Below are 19,174 nucleotides of genomic sequence, written 5' to 3'. Positions count from 1 at the left end.
ACTGCTCAGCAGGTTGTTGGTTTGCTGTTTGAGTCTTCCTCTGATATTGGGTCAGAGACTGACTCTGCTTCTGAGGGAGAGGGGGCAGGGGAAGATTCTGGCAGTGAGTTTTCTCTCCGTATGGGGTCATCGGATGATGAAGATACTCTTAGTGCGGATGAAGTGCCTGTGTTAGAGGAGGAGACTGATGTGCCGATAGTGCGGCAAGAGGCATCTGGGCTGCAGCCTGCGGCTGCAAGGCTTCCCGTTGGTGTAGTGCGGCAAGAGACATCTGGGCTGCAGGCTGGGACTGCAAGGCTTCCCGTTGGTGTAGTGCGGCAAGAGACATCTGGGCTGCAGGCTGGGGCTGCAAGCCTTTCCGTTGGTGTAGTGCGGCAAGAGACATCTGGGCTGCAGGCTGGGGCTGCAAGTCTTCCCGTTGAAAGTGATGACCTCTGGGTTGCCCCTGGCATGGTGCAGCCGGAATTTCCTGAGTTTACTGGTGTTCCAGGGTCTAGAGTGAATACCGAGAACTTTTTGCCTGTAAATTTTTTTCAGTTGTTTATGGACGATGTGTTTTTGGCAGAGATTGTTGAGCAGACTAATTTGTATGCCGAACAGTTTTTGAGGGACAACAGTGCCAGTCTTAAGCCACACTCTAGAGCTACCCGGTGGACTCCCACAAATGTTGAAGAGATGAAGAAGTTCTTGGGTTTAACTTTTTTGATGGGCTTGCTAAGGAAGCCATCATTGGCTTCATATTGGTCTAGCAGTCCCTTGATGGCAACGTCTATTTTTCCGGCAGTCATGAGTCGTGACAGGTATTTGCTTCTGCTTCGGATGATGCACTTTGTAGATAATGGTTTAGCGTTGCCACGAGATCACCCTGATTGTGACCGTCTTTTTAAGATTAGGCCTGTCCTTGATCACTTTGTTGATCGATTTTCTGAGATTTATGCCCCTGGTAGAGAAATTGCAGTGGATGAGTCTTTGGTGTTGTTCAAGGGCCGCTTGGTTTTTAGGCAATACATTCCTAGTAAGAGGGCACGCTATGGAATAAAGCTGTATATGCTGTGTGACAGTAGGACTGGATATGTCTCCAATTTCAGGGTGTACACCGGTAAGGAATCTAGGTTTAACCTCCCTGGTTGTCCGTCCACTTTTGGAGTGACTGAGAAAATTGTTTGGGAACTTGGAAGAGGATTTTTTAACAAAGGCCACCATTTATATGTAGATAACTTCTACACTGGTGTACGGTTGTTCAGGGAATTGGCCAAAGTGGACACTTTTGCTTGTGGCACAGTCCGCTGTAACCGTAAAGGTTTTCCGAAAGAACTTGTTTGTCAAAAGCTTGTGCGGGGACAGTGCAGTGCGTTGCGTTGCCAGGAGCTTCTTGCTGTGAAGTTTACAGACAGGAGAGATGTCTACATGCTGACTTCCATCCATGATGAAAGCACTGCACCTGTGACTGTTTGGGGTCAGGTCGCTGAAGCGCGCAAACCTGTATGTGTTTTAGACTATAATAGGTACATGGGTGGTGTTGACAGAGTAGATCAGAGGTTGGAACCTTACACTGCTCTTCGTAAGGCTTACATTTGGTACAAGAAGTTGGCTATCCATCTTTTCCACTTGGCAATGTTTAATGCTTTTGTTGTGTTCCAGGATTCTTGCCATGAGTCAAAGATGACTTTTGCTAAGTTTCAGGAGTCTGTAATAGGCAGCCTTGTTGTAGTGGAACAGGCAAGTGTTCCTAGAGTTGGACTGGTGGAGGATGTTGCTAGATTGAAAGAACGCCACTTTCCAGATCACATTCCTCCCACACCCGCAAAAGATTTTCCCAGTAGGAGATGTAGAGTCTGTTGGCGAAGAGGTACGCGGAAGGAGTGTCGTATGTACTGCCCCGATTGTCCCTCTCATCCTGCACTGTGTCTCTCTGCTTGTTTTAGAGCGTACCACACGCGAAAAAATTTTTGGGAGGATTCTTGAGTGGTAAAGTGAACTGGCTGGTCTGTATTCTTTGGATAATTTGATTCTGTTTCAAGGTTGGTGTTAGTGCAATGTATTTAGTTGCTGATTTTCTGTTAGAAAATTTGTATCTATTTGCAATTTGTTTGTGTTTTTATTTTTTTCTAAAAAAATCCAAAATGTGATGGCGGTGTGTGTAGGCTTGCGCTTGGCTGTTGGTGTGTGTGGACTGGCACTTGGTTGGTGGTGTGCGTGGAATGGTGCTTGGCTGACGGTGTGCGTGGACTGGCGGTGTGCATGGACTGGCGGTGTGCGTGGACTGGTGCGTGGCTGGTGGTGTGCGTGGCTGGTGGTGTGCGTGGAATGGTGCTTGGCTGGCGGTGTGCGTGGAATGGTGCTTGGCTGGTGGTGTGCGTGGAATGGTGCTTGGCTGGCGCTGTGCGTGGACTGGTTCTTGGCTGGCAGTGTGTGTGGACTGGTGGTGTGTGCGGACTGGTGTTTGGCTGGTGGTGTCCGTGGACTGGAGCTTGGCTGGTGGTGTCCGTGGACTGGAGCTTGTCTGGTGGTGTGTGTGGACTGGAGCTTGGCTGGCGGTGTGTGTGGAATGGTGCTTGTCTGGTGGTGTCCGTGGACTGGAGCTTGGCTGGCGGTGTAGGTGGATTGGCGATTGGCTGCCGGTGTGCCTGGACTGGCGATTGGATGGTGGTGTGCCTGGACTGGCGCTTGGCTAGCGGTGTGCGTGGACTGGCGTTTGGCTAGCGGTGTGTGTCGACCGGTGCTTGGCTGGCTGTGTGTGAGTAGTGACTTTCTGCTGGTCACTACACACACTGCTAGCTGAGTGCCACTCCACGCAATCCTTCTGCCTGTGTAGTTGCTGTGTCTGGATTGTGGGCGTGTGAAAGTGATGGGCCCTTGAATGGCGCTGTGTGCCGGTGTGAGTTTTGTTATGTGATGGGCCCGCGGCTGGCGGTGTGAATGGTTTTGTATGTCTCACACGTATGAAAGGTGTATGAATGGCCTGTAAAGAGGTTGGTGCCTTGTCGTGGCTTTACAGCTCACGAGCTGTGAGTCAATGGTTCAGTTTCTTGCCCTTTCAATTATTACCAGTGCATTTCATTTTTTGTGAAATCACTTGGTAATACAATTTTATCTACTGAACCATCACTCACCCTCGTGCCAAATCCAACCAGTATGTGCGTGTGCTTGCGGGTTAGATGACTGTGCAGTAATATTTGTTTTTTTGAAGCAGGGTGTACCTTGTCCCTTTTTGGTGATTTTTGTACTGTGTTGCTTTTGTACCTGGTGGTGCGAATGGTCTTGTTTGTATCACGTATGAAAGGTGTGTGAATGGCCTGTAAAGCGGTTGGTGCCTTGACGTGGCTTTACAGCTCACGAGCTGCAAGTCATTGGTTTGGATTTTTGTGAATTTAATTATTGACAGTGCATTTCATATTTGTGAAATCTCTTGTTAATAAAATTTAATACACTGAACCATGACTTGCCCTCGTGCCAAATCCAACCAGTATGTGTGTGTGTTTGAGGAATAGATGGTTGTGCAGGAATCTTTTTTTTTTGTTTCTCTGCCAAGGTACACTTTCCATGTAAGAATAACCCACCAACTGTAGATATTGTCGAAAACCTTTGGGAGTTCATGGTGATGTCTCTCTAGTGATTTGAAAAATATTTTTTATCCCCATTGTCCTGTAAACCTCAAATTGTCTGCCACATTTTCTTTGCAGTATTATTCCTAAATTCTCACGCTGTAGTAACAATAGGTAATCTGGTTATGCAAGGGGGGTTACTTTTGTTTTTTGCCCAGGGCTCGGCGGCCATCTAGGGAAACCTACCAAACCCAGGCATTTTTGAAAACTAGACACCCGGCGGCTTCCAGGGAGGTATGGCTTGCGTGGATCCCCCAACGTTTCCTTACCCAGAATCCCCTGCAAACCTCAATTTTTGCCCAAAAAATCACTTTTTTCACACATTTTGGGGTGGGAAAGTAGTGGCATCACCGGGCTCACACAAATTTACCACCACCCAGCGTTCCCCCAGGTCTCCCGGTAAAAATGGTGCCTCACTTGTGTGGGAGGCCCAAGTACCCGCGGCAGGCAAGGGCCCCAAAGGTAGTGAGGCCACCTCAAGATGGCCTATCGCCAAACCACCTGGTTTTGCAAGGGGGGTCACTTTGGTTTTTGGCCCGGTGCGCGGCGGCCATCTAGGGAAACCTACCAAACCCAGGCATTTTTGAAAACTAGACACCCGGCGGCTTCCAGGGAGGTATGGCTTGCGTGGATCCCCCAATGTTTCCTTACCCAGAATCCCCTGCAAACCTCAATTTTTGCTCAAAAAATCACTTTTTTCACACATTTTGGGGTGGGAAAGTAGTGGCATCACCGGGCTCACACAAATTTACCACCACCCAGCGTTCCCCCAGGTCTCCCGGTAAAAATGGTGCCTCACTTGTGTGGGAGGCCCAAGTACCCGCGGCAGGCAAGGGCCCCAAAGGTAGTGAGGCCACCTCAAGATGGCCTATCGCCAAACCACCTGGTTTTGCAAGGGGGGTCACTTTGGTTTTTGGCCCGGTGCGCGGCGGCCATCTAGGGAAACCTACCAAACCCAGGCATTTTTGAAAACTAGACACCCGGCGGCTTCCAGGGAGGTATGGCTTGCGTGGATCCCCCAACGTTTCCTTACCCAGAATCCCCTGCAAACCTCAATTTTTGCTCAAAAAATCACTTTTTTCACACATTTTGGGGTGGGAAAGTAGTGGCATCACCGGGCTCACACAAATTTACCACCACCCAGCGTTCCCCCAGGTCTCCCGGTAAAAATGGTGCCTCACTTGTGTGGGAGGCCCAAGTACCCGCGGCAGGCAAGGGCCCCAAACGTAGTGAGGCCACCTCAAGATGGCCTATCGCCAAACCACCTGGTTTTGCAAGGGGGGTCACTTTGGTTTTTGGCCCGGTGCGCGGCGGCCATCTAGGGAAACCTACCAAACCCAGGCATTTTTGAAAACTAGACACCCGGCGGCTTCCAGGGAGGTATGGCTTGCGTGGATCCCCCAACGTTTCCTTACCCAGAATCCCCTGCAAACCTCAATTTTTGCTCAAAAAATCACTTTTTTCACACATTTTGGGGTGGGAAAGTAGTGGCATCACCGGGCTCACACAAATTTACCACCACCCAGCGTTCCCCCAGGTCTCCCGGTAAAAATGGTGCCTCACTTGTGTGGGAGGCCCAAGTACCCGCGGCAGGCAAGGGCCCCAAACGTAGTGAGGCCACCTCAAGATGGCCTATCGCCAAACCACCTGGTTTTGCAAGGGGGGTCACTTTGGTTTTTGGCCCGGTGCGCGGCGGCCATCTAGGGAAACCTACCAAACCCAGGCATTTTTGAAAACTAGACACCCGGCGGCTTCCAGGGAGGTATGGCTTGCGTGGATCCCCCAACGTTTCCTTACCCAGAATCCCCTGCAAACCTCAATTTTTGCTCAAAAAATCACTTTTTTCACACATTTTGGGGTGGGAAAGTAGTGGCATCACCGGGCTCACACAAATTTACCACCACCCAGCGTTCCCCCAGGTCTCCCGGTAAAAATGGTGCCTCACTTGTGTGGGAGGCCCAAGTACCCGCGGCAGGCAAGGGCCCCAAACGTAGTGAGGCCACCTCAAGATGGCCTATCGCCAAACCACCTGGTTTTGCAAGGGGGGTCACTTTGGTTTTTGGCCCGGTGCGCGGCGGCCATCTAGGGAAACCTACCAAACCCAGGCATTTTTGAAAACTAGACACCCGGCGGCTTCCAGGGAGGTATGGCTTGCGTGGATCCCCCAACGTTTCCTTACCCAGAATCCCCTGCAAACCTCAATTTTTGCTCAAAAAATCACTTTTTTCACACATTTTGGGGTGGGAAAGTAGTGGCATCACCGGGCTCACACAAATTTACCACCACCCAGCGTTCCCCCAGGTCTCCCGGTAAAAATGGTGCCTCACTTGTGTGGGAGGCCCAAGTACCCGCGGCAGGCAAGGGCCCCAAAGGTAGTGAGGCCACCTCAAGATGGCCTATCGCCAAACCACCTGGTTTTGCAAGGGGGGTCACTTTGGTTTTTGGCCCGGTGCGCGGCGGCCATCTAGGGAAACCTACCAAACCCAGGCATTTTTGAAAACTAGACACCCGGCGGCTTCCAGGGAGGTATGGCTTGCGTGGATCCCCCAACGTTTCCTTACCCAGAATCCCCTGCAAACCTCAATTTTTGCTCAAAAAATCACTTTTTTCACACATTTTGGGGTGGGAAAGTAGTGGCATCACCGGGCTCACACAAATTTACCACCACCCAGCGTTCCCCCAGGTCTCCCGGTAAAAATGGTGCCTCACTTGTGTGGGAGGCCCAAGTACCCGCGGCAGGCAAGGGCCCCAAAGGTAGTGAGGCCACCTCAAGATGGCCTATCGCCAAACCACCTGGTTTTGCAAGGGGGGTCACTTTGGTTTTTGGCCCGGTGCGCGGCGGCCATCTAGGGAAACCTACCAAACCCAGGCATTTTTGAAAACTAGACACCCGGCGGCTTCCAGGGAGGTATGGCTTGCGTGGATCCCCCAACGTTTCCTTACCCAGAATCCCCTGCAAACCTCAATTTTTGCTCAAAAAATCACTTTTTTCACACATTTTGGGGTGGGAAAGTAGTGGCATCACCGGGCTCACACAAATTTACCACCACCCAGCGTTCCCCCAGGTCTCCCGGTAAAAATGGTGCCTCACTTGTGTGGGAGGCCCAAGTACCCGCGGCAGGCAAGGGCCCCAAACGTAGTGAGGCCACCTCAAGATGGCCTATCGCCAAACCACCTGGTTTTGCAAGGGGGGTCACTTTGGTTTTTGGCCCGGTGCGCGGCGGCCATCTAGGGAAACCTACCAAACCCAGGCATTTTTGAAAACTAGACACCCGGCGGCTTCCAGGGAGGTATGGCTTGCGTGGATCCCCCAACGTTTCCTTACCCAGAATCCCCTGCAAACCTCAATTTTTGCTCAAAAAATCACTTTTTTCACACATTTTGGGGTGGGAAAGTAGTGGCATCACCGGGCTCACACAAATTTACCACCACCCAGCGTTCCCCCAGGTCTCCCGGTAAAAATGGTGCCTCACTTGTGTGGGAGGCCCAAGTACCCGCGGCAGGCAAGGGCCCCAAACGTAGTGAGGCGACCTTTGGGATAGGCAATGTTGATGTTGCCTCACTACGTTTGGGGCCCTTGCCTGCCGCGGGTACTTGGGCCTCCCACACAAGTGAGGCACCATTTTTACCGGGAGACCTGGGGGAACGCTGGGTGGTGGTAAATTTGTGTGAGCCCGGTGATGCCACTACTTTCCCACCCCCAAATGTGTTAAAAATGTGATTTTTTGAGCAAAAATTGAGGTTTGCAGGGGATTCTGGGTAAGGAAACGTTGGGGGATCCACGCAAGCCATACCTCCCTGGAAGCCGCCGGGTGTCTAGTTTTCAAAAATGCCTGGGTTTGGTAGGTTTCCCTAGATGGCCGCCGCGCACCGGGCCAAAAACCAAAGTGACCCCCCTTGCAAAACCAGGTGGTTTGGCGATAGGCCATCTTGAGGTGGCCTCACTACGTTTGGGGCCCTTGCCTGCCGCGGGTACTTGGGCCTCCCACACATGTGAGGCACCATTTTTACCGGGAGACCTGGGGGAACGCTGGGTGGTGGTAAATTTGTGTGAGCCCGGTGATGCCACTACTTTCCCACCCCCAAATGTGTTAAAAATGTGATTTTTTGAGCAAAAATTGAGGTTTGCAGGGGATTCTGGGTAAGGAAACGTTGGGGGATCCACGCAAGCCATACCTCCCTGGAAGCCGCCGGGTGTCTAGTTTTCAAAAATGCCTGGGTTTGGTAGGTTTCCCTAGATGGCCGCCGCGCACCGGGCCAAAAACCAAAGTGACCCCCCTTGCAAAACCAGGTGGTTTGGCGATAGGCCATCTTGAGGTGGCCTCACTACGTTTGGGGCCCTTGCCTGCCGCGGGTACTTGGGCCTCCCACACAAGTGAGGCACCATTTTTACCGGGAGACCTGGGGGAACGCTGGGTGGTGGTAAATTTGTGTGAGCCCGGTGATGCCACTACTTTCCCACCCCAAAATGTGTGAAAAAAGTGATTTTTTGAGCAAAAATTGAGGTTTGCAGGGGATTCTGGGTAAGGAAACGTTGGGGGATCCACGCAAGCCATACCTCCCTGGAAGCCGCCGGGTGTCTAGTTTTCAAAAATGCCTGGGTTTGGTAGGTTTCCCTAGATGGCCGCCGCGCACCGGGCCAAAAACCAAAGTGACCCCCCTTGCAAAACCAGGTGGTTTGGCGATAGGCCATCTTGAGGTGGCCTCACTACGTTTGGGGCCCTTGCCTGCCGCGGGTACTTGGGCCTCCCACACAAGTGAGGCACCATTTTTACCGGGAGACCTGGGGGAACGCTGGGTGGTGGTAAATTTGTGTGAGCCCGGTGATGCCACTACTTTCCCACCCCAAAATGTGTGAAAAAAGTGATTTTTTGAGCAAAAATTGAGGTTTGCAGGGGATTCTGGGTAAGGAAACGTTGGGGGATCCACGCAAGCCATACCTCCCTGGAAGCCGCCGGGTGTCTAGTTTTCAAAAATGCCTGGGTTTGGTAGGTTTCCCTAGATGGCCGCCGCGCACCGGGCCAAAAACCAAAGTGACCCCCCTTGCAAAACCAGGTGGTTTGGCGATAGGCCATCTTGAGGTGGCCTCACTACGTTTGGGGCCCTTGCCTGCCGCGGGTACTTGGGCCTCCCACACAAGTGAGGCACCATTTTTACCGGGAGACCTGGGGGAACGCTGGGTGGTGGTAAATTTGTGTGAGCCCGGTGATGCCACTACTTTCCCACCCCAAAATGTGTGAAAAAAGTGATTTTTTGAGCAAAAATTGAGGTTTGCAGGGGATTCTGGGTAAGGAAACGTTGGGGGATCCACGCAAGCCATACCTCCCTGGAAGCCGCCGGGTGTCTAGTTTTCAAAAATGCCTGGGTTTGGTAGGTTTCCCTAGATGGCCGCCGCGCACCGGGCCAAAAACCAAAGTGACCCCCCTTGCAAAACCAGGTGGTTTGGCGATAGGCCATCTTGAGGTCGCCTCACTACGTTTGGGGCCCTTGCCTGCCGCGGGTACTTGGGCCTCCCACACAAGTGAGGCACCATTTTTACCGGGAGACCTGGGGGAACGCTGGGTGGTGGTAAATTTGTGTGAGCCCGGTGATGCCACTACTTTCCCACCCCAAAATGTGTGAAAAAAGTGATTTTTTGAGCAAAAATTGAGGTTTGCAGGGGATTCTGGGTAAGGAAACGTTGGGGGATCCACGCAAGCCATACCTCCCTGGAAGCCGCCGGGTGTCTAGTTTTCAAAAATGCCTGGGTTTGGTAGGTTTCCCTAGATGGCCGCCGCGCACCGGGCCAAAAACCAAAGTGACCCCCCTTGCAAAACCAGGTGGTTTGGCGATAGGCCATCTTGAGGTGGCCTCACTACGTTTGGGGCCCTTGCCTGCCGCGGGTACTTGGGCCTCCCACACAAGTGAGGCACCATTTTTACCGGGAGACCTGGGGGAACGCTGGGTGGTGGTAAATTTGTGTGAGCCCGGTGATGCCACTACTTTCCCACCCCAAAATGTGTGAAAAAAGTGATTTTTTGAGCAAAAATTGAGGTTTGCAGGGGATTCTGGGTAAGGAAACGTTGGGGGATCCACGCAAGCCATACCTCCCTGGAAGCCGCCGGGTGTCTAGTTTTCAAAAATGCCTGGGTTTGGTAGGTTTCCCTAGATGGCCGCCGCGCACCGGGCCAAAAACCAAAGTGACCCCCCTTGCAAAACCAGGTGGTTTGGCGATAGGCCATCTTGAGGTGGCCTCACTACGTTTGGGGCCCTTGCCTGCCGCGGGTACTTGGGCCTCCCACACAAGTGAGGCACCATTTTTACCGGGAGACCTGGGGGAACGCTGGGTGGTGGTAAATTTGTGTGAGCCCGGTGATGCCACTACTTTCCCACCCCAAAATGTGTGAAAAAAGTGATTTTTTGAGCAAAAATTGAGGTTTGCAGGGGATTCTGGGTAAGGAAACGTTGGGGGATCCACGCAAGCCATACCTCCCTGGAAGCCGCCGGGTGTCTAGTTTTCAAAAATGCCTGGGTTTGGTAGGTTTCCCTAGATGGCCGCCGCGCACCGGGCCAAAAACCAAAGTGACCCCCCTTGCAAAACCAGGTGGTTTGGCGATAGGCCATCTTGAGGTGGCCTCACTACCTTTGGGGCCCTTGCCTGCCGCGGGTACTTGGGCCTCCCACACAAGTGAGGCACCATTTTTACCGGGAGACCTGGGGGAACGCTGGGTGGTGGTAAATTTGTGTGAGCCCGGTGATGCCACTACTTTCCCACCCCAAAATGTGTTAAAAAAGTGATTTTTTGAGCAAAAATTGAGGTTTGCAGGGGATTCTGGGTAAGGAAACGTTGGGGGATCCACGCAAGCCATACCTCCCTGGAAACCGCCGGGTGTCTAGTTTTCAGAAATGTATAGGTTTGGTAGGTTTCCCTAGGTGCCGGCAGGGCTAGGGTACAAAATCTACAGCTAGTCACTTTGCCAAAAAAAGGGTCATTTTTCACTCCAAAACCACGTTGCGTTTTGCGCCGTTTCCTGTCGCGGGCACTAGGCCGACCCGCACAAGTGAGGTACCATTTTTCTCGTAGGACTTTGGGGAACGCGGGGTGGGTGGAAATTTGTGGATCCACACAGATTCCAGAACTTTCCATCACAGAAATGTGGGGAAAATGTGTTTTTTTTGTCAATTTTTTACGTTTGCAAGGGATTCTGGGTAACAGACCATGGTGGGAGGCAGTCAAGTCACCCCATCCTGGATTCCCCTGGGTGTCTAGTTTTCAGAAATGTATAGGTTTGCTAGGTTTCCCTAGGTGCCGGCAGGGCTAGGGTACAAAATCTACAGCTAGTCACTTTGCCAAAAAAAAGGGTCATTTTTCACTCCAAAACCACGTTGCGTTTTGCGCCGTTTCCTGTCGCGGGCACTAGGCCGACCCGCACAAGTGAGGTACCATTTTTCTCGTAGGACTTTGGGGAACGCGGGGTGGGTGGAAATTTGTGGATCCACGCAGATTCCAGAACTTTCCATCACAGAAATGTGGGGAAAATGTGTTTTTTTTGTCAATTTTTTACGTTTGCAAGGGATTCTGGGTAACAGACCATGGTGGGAGGCAGTCAAGTCACCCCATCCTGGATTCCCCTGGGTGTCTAGTTTTCAGAAATGTATAGGTTTGCTAGGTTTCCCTAGGTGCCGGCAGGGCTAGGGTACAAAATCTACAGCTAGTCACTTTGCCAAAAAAAGGGTCATTTTTCACTCCAAAACCACGTTGCGTTTTGCGCCGTTTCCTGTCGCGGGCACTAGGCCGACCCGCACAAGTGAGGTACCATTTTTCTCGTAGGACTTTGGGGAACGCGGGGTGGGTGGAAATTTGTGGATCCACGCAGATTCCAGAACTTTCCATCACAGAAATGTGGGGAAAATGTGTTTTTTTTGTCAATTTTTTACGTTTGCAAGGGATTCTGGGTAACAGACCATGGTGGGAGGCAGTCAAGTCACCCCATCCTGGATTCCCCTGGGTGTCTAGTTTTCAGAAATGTATAGGTTTGCTAGGTTTCCCTAGGTGCCGGCAGGGCTAGGGTACAAAATCTACAGCTAGTCACTTTGCCAAAAAAAGGGTCATTTTTCACTCCAAAACCACGTTGCGTTTTGCGCCGTTTCCTGTCGCGGGCACTAGGCCGACCCGCACAAGTGAGGTACCATTTTTCTCGTAGGACTTTGGGGAACGCGGGGTGGGTGGAAATTTGTGGATCCACGCAGATTCCAGAACTTTCCATCACAGAAATGTGGGGAAAATGTGTTTTTTTTGTCAATTTTTTACGTTTGCAAGGGATTCTGGGTAACAGACCATGGTGGGAGGCAGTCAAGTCACCCCATCCTGGATTCCCCTGGGTGTCTAGTTTTCAGAAATGTATAGGTTTGCTAGGTTTCCCTAGGTGCCGGCAGGGCTAGGGTACAAAATCTACAGCTAGTCACTTTGCCAAAAAAAGGGTCATTTTTCACTCCAAAACCACGTTGCGTTTTGCGCCGTTTCCTGTCGCGGGCACTAGGCCGACCCGCACAAGTGAGGTACCATTTTTCTCGTAGGACTTTGGGGAACGCGGGGTGGGTGGAAATTTGTGGATCCACGCAGATTCCAGAACTTTCCATCACAGAAATGTGGGGAAAATGTGTTTTTTTTGTCAATTTTTTACGTTTGCAAGGGATTCTGGGTAACAGACCATGGTGGGAGGCAGTCAAGTCACCCCATCCTGGATTCCCCTGGGTGTCTAGTTTTCAGAAATGTATAGGTTTGCTAGGTTTCCCTAGGTGCCGGCAGGGCTAGGGTACAAAATCTACAGCTAGTCACTTTGCCAAAAAAAGGGTCATTTTTCACTCCAAAACCATGTTGCGTTTTGCGCCGTTTCCTGTCGCGGGCACTAGGCCGACCCGCACAAGTGAGGTACCATTTTTCTCGTAGGACTTTGGGGAACGCGGGGTGGGTGGAAATTTGTGGATCCACGCAGATTCCAGAACTTTCCATCACAGAAATGTGGGGAAAATGTGTTTTTTTTGTCAATTTTTTATGTTTGCAAGGGATTCTGGGTAACAGACCATGGTGGGAGGCAGTCAAGTCACCCCATCCTGGATTCCCCTGGGTGTCTAGTTTTCAGAAATGTATAGGTTTGCTAGGTTTCCCTAGGTGCCGGCAGGGCTAGGGTACAAAATCTACAGCTAGTCACTTTGCCAAAAAAAGGGTCATTTTTCACTCCAAAACCATGTTGCGTTTTGCGCCGTTTCCTGTCGCGGGCACTAGGCCGACCCGCACAAGTGAGGTACCATTTTTCTCGTAGGACTTTGGGGAACGCGGGGTGGGTGGAAATTTGTGGATCCACGCAGATTCCAGAACTTTCCATCACAGAAATGTGGGGAAAATGTGTTTTTTTTGTCAATTTTTTACGTTTGCAAGGGATTCTGGGTAACAGACCATGGTGGGAGGCAGTCAAGTCACCCCATCCTGGATTCCCCTGGGTGTCTAGTTTTCAGAAATGTATAGGTTTGCTAGGTTTCCCTAGGTGCCGGCAGGGCTAGGGTACAAAATCTACAGCTAGTCACTTTGCCAAAAAAAGGGTCATTTTTCACTCCAAAACCACGTTGCGTTTTGCGCCGTTTCCTGTCGCGGGCACTAGGCCGACCCGCACAAGTGAGGTACCATTTTTCTCGTAGGACTTTGGGGAACGCGGGGTGGGTGGAAATTTGTGGATCCACGCAGATTCCAGAACTTTCCATCACAGAAATGTGGGGAAAATGTGTTTTTTTTGTCAATTTTTTACGTTTGCAAGGGATTCTGGGTAACAGACCATGGTGGGAGGCAGTCAAGTCACCCCATCCTGGATTCCCCTGGGTGTCTAGTTTTCAGAAATGTATAGGTTTGCTAGGTTTCCCTAGGTGCCGGCAGGGCTAGGGTACAAAATCTACAGCTAGTCACTTTGCCAAAAAAAGGGTCATTTTTCACTCCAAAACCATGTTGCGTTTTGCGCCGTTTCCTGTCGCGGGCACTAGGCCGACCCGCACAAGTGAGGTACCATTTTTCTCGTAGGACTTTGGGGAACGCGGGGTGGGTGGAAATTTGTGGATCCACACAGATTCCAGAACTTTCCATCACAGAAATGTGGGGAAAATGTGTTTTTTTTGTCAATTTTTTACGTTTGCAAGGGATTCTGGGTAACAGACCATGGTGGGAGGCAGTCAAGTCACCCCATCCTGGATTCCCCTGGGTGTCTAGTTTTCAGAAATGTATAGGTTTGCTAGGTTTCCCTAGGTGCCGGCAGGGCTAGGGTACAAAATCTACAGCTAGTCACTTTGCCAAAAAAAGGGTCATTTTTCACTCCAAAACCATGTTGCGTTTTGCGCCGTTTCCTGTCGCGGGCACTAGGCCGACCCGCACAAGTGAGGTACCATTTTTCTCGTAGGACTTTGGGGAACGCGGGGTGGGTGGAAATTTGTGGATCCACGCAGATTCCAGAACTTTCCATCACAGAAATGTGGGGAAAATGTGTTTTTTTTGTCAATTTTTTACGTTTGCAAGGGATTCTGGGTAACAGACCATGGTGGGAGGCAGTCAAGTCACCCCATCCTGGATTCCCCTGGGTGTCTAGTTTTCAGAAATGTATAGGTTTGCTAGGTTTCCCTAGGTGCCGGCAGGGCTAGGGTACAAAATCTACAGCTAGTCACTTTGCCAAAAAAAGGGTCATTTTTCACTCCAAAACCACGTTGCGTTTTGCGCCGTTTCCTGTCGCGGGCACTAGGCCGACCCGCACAAGTGAGGTACCATTTTTCTCGTAGGACTTTGGGGAACGCGGGGTGGGTGGAAATTTGTGGATCCACGCAGATTCCAGAACTTTGCATCACAGAAATGTGGGGAAAATGTGGTTTTTTTTTCAATTTTTTACGTTTGCAAGGGATTCTGGGTAACAGACCATGGTGGGAGGCAGTCAAGTCACCCCATCCTGGATTCCCCTGGGTGTCTAGTTTTCAGAAATGTATAGGTTTGCTAGGTTTCCCTAGGTGCCGGCAGGGCTAGGGTACAAAATCTACAGCTAGTCACTTTGCCAAAAAAAGGGTCATTTTTCACTCCAAAACCACGTTGCGTTTTGCGCCGTTTCCTGTCGCGGGCACTAGGCCGACCCGCACAAGTGAGGTACCATTTTTCTCGTAGGACTTTGGGGAACGCGGGGTGGGTGGAAATTTGTGGATCCACGCAGATTCCAGAACTTTGCATCACAGAAATGTGGGGAAAATGTGGTTTTTTTTTCAATTTTTTACGTTTGCAAGGGATTCTGGGTAACAGACCATGGTGGGAGGCAGTCAAGTCACCCCATCCTGGATTCCCCTGGGTGTCTAGTTTTCAGAAATGTATAGGTTTGCTAGGTTTCCCTAGGTGCCGGCAGGGCTAGGGTACAAAATCTACAGCTAGTCACTTTGCCAAAAAAAGGGTCATTTTTCACTCCAAAACCACGTTGCGTTTTGCGCCGTTTCCTGTCGCGGGCACTAGGCCGACCCGCACAAGTGAGGTACCATTTTTCTCGTAGGACTTTGGGGAACGCGGGGTGGGTGGAAATTTGTGGATCCACGCAGATTCCAGAACTTTGCATCACAGAAATGTGCGGAAAATGTGGTTTTTTTTTCAATTTTTTACGTTTGCAAGGGATTCTGGGTAACAGACCATGGTGGGAGGCAGTCAAGTCACCCCATCCTGGATTCCCCTGGGTGTCTAGTTTTCAAAAATGTATAGGTTTGCTAGGTTTCCCTAGGTGCCGGCAGGGCTAGGGTTCAAAAACTACAGCTAGACTCTTTGCAAAAAAAGTGTAAATTTTCAGTGTGAAAATGTGGTGTGTTCACCTTAGGTTTTGAGCCACTTCCTGTCGTGGGCACTATGCCTACCCACACAAGTGAGGTACCATTTTTCTCGGGAGACTTAGGGTAGTTCAAATTTGTAAAGCTACTGTTATTACCTGTTGATTTTTGATGCATTTCTCCCTTCCAAATGAAAGACATTGTGTAAAAAAAAAGTCATTTTGAAAAATGACCAATAATTGTCATGCAAATATGAGTATTCCCAATTTCGAAAATGTGCAAATATGCACTGTTTCTGAACTCTGTAATTTGTTCCCATTTCAGAAATACATAGGTGACTTTCATACCGATTTTTCCAAGTATACATTTTCCCACAATAATTGCTATATACCCGGACCAAAAAAAAAAAACATTACAAAATGCTGCTCATTTTTCTACTCTGGGTTCGTTGGGCTCTTGATGAACCTACAAGTCCTATATGTCCACACAACCAGGAAGGTCTACCGGATGTAACGGTACATTGCTTTCAAAGAGATGTCATAATTCGAAGAAGTTACAGGTAAAAACGTTGACTCAAGAGGCTGCTTTTTTCAACAAATTTTTAATTTCTCATATATTTGCCTGTAAATTTCTATAAAGAAACCTTGATGGATCTACGCAAATGACCCCTTGCTGAATTCAGAATTTTGTCTACTTTTCAAAAATGTATAGCTTTCCAGGATCCATTATTGTTTTGTTACCCTTTTCTACCGTTAACTGGAAGGAGGTTGAAAGCACAAAAAATAGCAAAAATAGGGTATGTCCCAGAAAAATGCCAAAACTGTGTAAAAAATGTTGGTTTTCTAACAAAAGTCTGTCATTCCCTAAAAGCTGGAGAAATTGTGATTTCAGCCCCACAAACCCTTTTTTGATACCATTTGCAGAGAAAAACCCAGAAGCTTTCATTTGCAGCCCATTTTTCACATTTTTCACAAAAAAAAAAAAAAATTGCTGTATTTTGACTAATTTCTGGGAACCCTCTAGGAGAATCCACAAACCCTGGGTACCTTTAGAATCCCCAAGATGTTGGAAGAAAAGGACGCAAATTTGGCGTGGATACCTAATGTGGTCAAAAAGTTACAGGGGCCTAAGCGCGCACTACCTCAAATAGCCCAAAAAGGGCTTAGCACAGGAGGGGAAAAGGCCTAGCAGCGAAGGGGTTAAATGATTCATTTTTGTAATAAACATTATTAAACAAAAACATCACACTTTGTCCTTTTTTATATTTGTATTTGAAAATACATTTTAATATCTGTAATAATCATTCAAATTCACTTCTTTTTTAAAGAAAAGGCACAGCAACAATAAACTGATTTACATGTTTCAATATTTATTTTAACCATTAAATAATTTCTGTATTCTAAATAAAATATTCAAAATAAATTAGCGAGTCAATCTTTTTTATTTTTTTAAACCATTTGTATAAAATTTATATTTCACGTATACAACGCTGTTTCAAAATGTGCTATGTTAACTATTTATATACTTGCTATTCTTTGCCATAATTTATTATATTTAAAAATATTGTTCTTTAATACATGGCTATTTAGCCAACTCATCCAGTTTTGGCCATACTTTAATTTTTAATATTATTTTTTAACTTTAATTAATTTTTAGCTTAACAACCAGGGCACCTTAAATGTTCTTTCTTTAAAAACTTTTTCTTGGACTTGAAATTTTACATTTGCTTATAATCTTTTCAGATTTTTTTAAATTATTATTTGAAAAACAGAAAACGAAAACCATGTATTACTATTACATTTTAAAATATATTAGCTGGTTTAACTTCCTCCTTTTTCATTTAAATATTCCTCATATTTTAAAAAATGCCAATCTTTTCAAAATTAAAAACATATATAAATACTCCAAAATATTCTCTAAGACACTTTAATGTATACTATAATTAATACCCAAGTATTAATTCAGTACATCATCATCTTCATTTAAGGTACATCTCAAACAAATATTAGTAAGCATCCAACATAATAATAAGAATGAAACTTACCTTAAACTTACCTTATGCGATGATAAAGCATGCGTTGTAATGGTCAATGCATTGTAATAGCATGTGAAGTAAAAACATGCATTGTAATAGTCAATGCATTGTAATCTCATGCTAATTAAAAGAATGCTTTGTAAATTATGTTTTCCTAAAACAGAAGATGATTCCTAGGAATGCTGTAGAAGTGATAACTGAAGAGATACATGGAAGGTGTAGACAGGCCTCTGTATGCAAATGAGACTGGAGCAGTATTTGCAGTGTCTGGCAGGAATCAGTTTAGATATTGAGAACCTTTCTACATGAGTGTCCAAACAGAAGTTTGAAACTTGTAGGGATTACGTCCATGCAAAGTAGAGACGTATACACATATACAGGGACATTCACTAGCATGCTTCTCAAAGAAAGTGTGCTAAAGCAGCTTCCCCACATCAGAATGTCGGCTGTTCAACCCTCGAAAATGCGAAATTTAGTCAGGAGAGTTTATTATGTCAAAACTCCTGCGCTCTGTTTAGAACATATGAATAGAGCTGTTTTGCATGGTACAGTAATAGAAAAGGTCTATGAAATGTTCAGTTTCAGTTCTTTGGTCCTCAACAAGAGTCTAGGTAAAATGAAGAGTTGGTATGTGGAGGTGTAGAGGAACAAGATACAGGTGTTAGTGTTTATAACTTTACAAAGGAGATTAGGAAGTTTAACACAGTTTCATCTGAGAAACAAAACTGTCTGTGTATTTGTTGTCAATATACACACTACAAAACACCACCTTGTACTGTAGTTGTATTCTCACAAACTGAGCAGTAGAACAGAGATAAGTGTCAAAAATCTGCTGTTCATTTATTTGTAAAGGAACGGTGAGTTATCTACACAGCAGATTACGCGTGAGTACTGCTATGATAAGTTAGAGGAAAATGATATGCCAGCTAGAGCAGTACATAACAAGTTAGAATTCGTATCTATTCCACAAAACCTACGAGATTTAAATGTTTAGGAATCAATTCTCATAAAATGTGTACATCTATGTCAGGCTATAGTTCTTTTGGAGCCAAAGGCAGGTAAGCTGTCAAGCTGTCAACAACTGACCTTCAGAAAGGCCTTAAAGGAAGAGTTGTCAATTACCTTTAGATTTTAAACAGAATATTGAAATGTTGATGTACATAGAGATGTTAATGAACAACTTATCATTCTAGTAAATGTTGTGCCTACCAAGAGCAAAGAAATCTGGCAAGTATTAGTGGATATTGAAATTCCAAACATCCCCTTATTGTTTTCTCTAGTTCCACCTTCAATTTACAAATGTTTAAAGGCTTTTCTTTTTCAGGATCTGGCCTCTCTTTCATCTCTGCGCCTTCCATTTTACTTATTTCTGCTGCTTCTTGTAAACAGGATGGAATATATGCCTGCTCAGTAGAGCTTATGGACACTCAAAAGCAATGGGGTTGCAAAAAACGAATGTCACTCCATCTATTAGTGTTTGCATCATTTGTGGGGGCTTCCACACAACAATTGCGAAGACGGAACAAACCCTGTTGTAGGTAAACCTCCAGCTGCTTGTTGAATCTTTGGTCTTAAATCCATATTTGGAGGAGCATTTGAAATGACTCTTGGCAATGTCGGGGCATTCACAGTAATTATTTGAGCTGTGCTACGCACTGTAGTCACATTAGTCACAGTTGGAACTGTAACCTGTGGTGGAGCCATGACTAGTGGAATAATTTGTACAGGT

The sequence above is a fragment of the Triturus cristatus genome, chromosome 7, assembly GCF_964204655.1.
Source record: "Triturus cristatus chromosome 7, aTriCri1.1, whole genome shotgun sequence".
NCBI lineage: Eukaryota > Metazoa > Chordata > Amphibia > Caudata > Salamandridae > Triturus > Triturus cristatus.
The sequence above is the reverse complement of the archived record's forward strand: the minus strand, read 5'-3'. Positions refer to the sequence as shown.